Source organism: Lithobates pipiens, unplaced genomic scaffold, assembly GCF_037356315.1.
Source record: "Lithobates pipiens isolate NorthernLeopardFrog02 unplaced genomic scaffold, aLitPip1_a1.2 Scaffold_13, whole genome shotgun sequence".
NCBI lineage: Eukaryota > Metazoa > Chordata > Amphibia > Anura > Ranidae > Lithobates > Lithobates pipiens.
The window spans coordinates 206,015,374-206,019,002 of record NW_027507718.1 but is presented as its reverse complement, the minus strand read 5'-3'; the positions used below and the strand labels follow the sequence as shown (position 1 = coordinate 206,019,002).

Genomic DNA, 3,629 nt, shown 5'->3' with positions numbered 1-3,629 from the left:
GATCCTCTCACAGAACCACTTCCACAACAGGTAACTCAAATAAGAATAGTTAGCCAAATGAGATATTTGGGTGTTATTGTTAATATGACAAGGGATCCAGGGCAGTATATAGCAGGAAATTTAGTCTCACTTATGACAAGGCTGAGGCAGAAGAGCAGGGTGTGGAATTGACTACCTCTTTCGGTAGCAGGATGGTGCAATTTAATAAAGATGGTGTGGATGCCGCAAATATTATACATAGTACATAACTCATCAGTGTGGATCCCAAAACATTGTTTTAAAAAACTGGATAGTGTATTTAGAGAGTTAATTTGGAAAAATGGAGTGGCAAGAATTCGCTTGCAGGCACTACAGTGGCCAAGAGAGGTGGGAGGCCTGGCACTGCCAAAATCAAGGTATTATTTTTTGGCGGCACAAATACAGAATATGAGAGGAAGCAATTTATCAGCAGAAAGGGAGGTAGGAAATAAGCTGCTGTTGAATGATACCGGTCATAGAACAGTAGTGGAGGTGGTGGAGGTGGACTCCTTTGGATCTAGATGTCCAACAGTCCAATTAATGGTGAAAAGCTGGGAATCCATTAAGACCATGTTGGGCCATGGCGGATTCTCTGAGTTTTCCCCCATATGGAATAACAAAAACTTAAAGGAACTTAAGGTAATGGGGAAAATAGAAGAATGGGATCGGAAGGGCATCCACTGCCTACAACAGTTGTACAGGGCAGGTAGATTGAAATAATTTCAGTAGATAAGGGAAGAATATGAGGTCACAAATTGATAATTTTACAGATATCTGCAAGTCTGGCATGCCCTGGACACACAATTTAGAGGGAAGGCACCAGAGTGGAGTGAAATGCCCTCTCTTAGGAAATTGGTCAATGCTAGAACATCTAAAGGGCTAGTCTCTGCACTCTCTCCCCCCCTCAGCACTCACAGACCCCACTCCACCTCACCCGCACAGACTGCACCTCACCGCTCCATCCCGCACCAGACTTGCAGCACCGGGAACGAGGAGACACTTTCTGTACCGGCAGAGGAGACAAACACCCGCCACCGTGGACTCTGCCGAGGACTCCGCCGCTGGTTTATACACAATGACTACCCTGAAGACGGACGGCGGGCACAACAATAATAACCTGAAAGAAGAGGTTCGTACCCTCTTTGTCAGTGGCCTACCTTTAGACATTAAACCCAGAGAACTTTATTTGCTATTTTGACCATTCAAGGGTTATGAAGGATCATTGATCAAGTTGACCTCAAAACAGCATGTAGGCTTTGTTACCTTTGACAATAGAGCTGGGGCTGAAGCTGCAAAGAATTCCTTAAATGGCATCAGATTTAATCCAGAGAACCCACAGACCTTAAGGCTAGAGTTTGCAAAGGCCAACACAAAAATGGCTAAGAATAAATTAATGGCTACACCTAATCCCACAAACTTCCACCCTGCCCTTGGAGCACATTTCATTGCACGAGATCCATATGACCTAACAGGTGCTGCACTTATCCCAGCCTCCCCAGAAGCCTGGTCTCCCTATCCACTATACACGACAGAGCTGGCACCAGCAATTTCACATGCTGCTTTTACATGCACAGATGCGTTGGTATCCTCCATCTGAAGCCACTCAACAAGGATGGAAGTCTCGTCAGTTCTGCTAAAAGCTCTTTGGTTTTTTTTCCTCTCCATGAAGTAATGTGCCAGAAATGAACATGTGTTCATAAAACATTGTATTTCTCCAGATGTCTCTGAATGTTCGGCCAAGCCTTCCAAATGTGGAAGGGTAATAACAGTCCTTTTCAGCTACTTAAGATGAATTATTCGGCAGTCTTTCTGCAGAAAATATGCCTCTGTGGGTAACTTAAAGTCCAAATGGAGATGTGACTCTTGAAACCATGGTAGACATGGTACTGCCATTGCCAGACCATGTTTTATGTTCTGTAATGCTACAGATCTCCCTTCATCGCATGTTGACTTTCTGGCATGAATTAGCTATTTAAGTGTGTGTGTGCTTGTTTGAAATCTCTATTGCTTGTTTACCAATTTCAGCTGGTCTGCAATGAGACCCTGAATCTAGTCATGCAGTGATGAAAACTTGGCTTAATATACTGTTTGGTCTACCACCTCAAATTAAACAGTACAAACTGAACTCTACTTTCGATCTTCTGTTTGTTTTTTTTCATAGTCTGTCCTGGCCAAATACAAACATGGGGAAACAGAACAAAAGTACCAGTATTTTGTAACTTGTTTTATAAGCAGATATTTATGAATCATGTGTTTGTGTGATAATTATTAAAAGAATATATTCTGTCCTAAGTTAATGTTCAGTTAAAAAGCTCAAATCTGTATGGTTTGTCTGCTGTACTCTATGAACAATTGTGCAATTGTGTTTTGTTGCAGCCTATTGCTTGGTAGTGATGCACTTTCAGTATTATGAAAGGTTTTTTGTTTGGAGAAGCAGTTTCTCTATTGATGATCCTAAAAGAATGTGATACTGGATAAAATATAATGTATTTAATGTGTGAATTTCTTTGAAACTCTATGGTTTCTGACAAATTAAAGTAATTGAAAACTGAATAGAAAAATAAAAAGGGCTAATCTCTGATATATACCCTGTTTCCCCTCAAATAAGACCTAGCGTGATTGTCGGTGTTGGCTGCAATATAAGCCCTACCACCCAAATAAGCCCTACTCTGTTTCCTCAAAAATAAGCCCTACCCTGAAAAGAAGACCTACAAGGACTTTAACTAGGGCTTATTTGGGGGGTAGGGCTTTTATTGCAGCTATCACCGACAATCACACTAGGTCTTATTTTAGGGGAAACAGGGTATGAGCATATAAGGGGAGCAGGACAGGAGAGAGAGAAGGATGTGGGTCCAATAATGAAGGAGCAATGGAGTCAGGTTTGGGCATTAGGCCCTAAGGTCTCGCTCTCCCCCTCACAGATCGTATCCCATTTGTACCTGGTACATAGGTCATATTACACGCCCTCAAAGTTGTTTATGTTTGGGAGGAGGTCGGATGCAGAGTGTCAAATGTGTGGGGACAGGAGGGGTGACTTGGTGCATAAGATCTGGCGATGCCTCAAGCTATATAGGTATTGGAGAGGAATAATAGATACAATAAACTCTGTGTTTGGGACATCACTAGACACAGAGGCCAAGATCTGCCTCCTGGGTTTAATAGAAGAGGAAGGTATATTAGGATATACACAGACAGCAATAACCAGATGCTTGTTTCAAGGGAGAAAACGAATTGCATATTAGTGGCAAGAAAAAAATCCCCCAACTGCAGAAGAATGGATGAAAGTGGTAAAAGATACGATAGGGAAGGAGAAATATATATATATATATATATATATATATATATATATATATATATATATATATATATATAAAATAAGAGGGGTAACTATAAGAAATTTGAGAGAATATAATAGCGATGGTTGGAGTCTGAATAATATTGATCATTAAATGATAGATACGAATGCAAGGAGGGTATGGGGAAAGGGGAGGGAAGGGGGTGGGATGGAGGGATAAAAGAGAAAATGTGGTTTGCTTCCTTATTCCTTTTGATAATTTCCGCTCCTCGCTTTGTGAAATGTACATTATTTAAGTATTTTTATAAGAATGGAA

At 41.1% G+C, this 3,629-nt stretch overlaps 1 pseudogene; it reads left to right on the top strand.

The window, feature by feature from the left end:
• Positions 1 to 1,093: 1,093 nt before the first annotated feature.
• Positions 1,094 to 1,866, top strand: LOC143976067 (RNA-binding protein with multiple splicing 2 pseudogene; annotated as a pseudogene).
• The last annotated feature ends 1,763 nt before the right edge of the window (positions 1,867 to 3,629 follow it).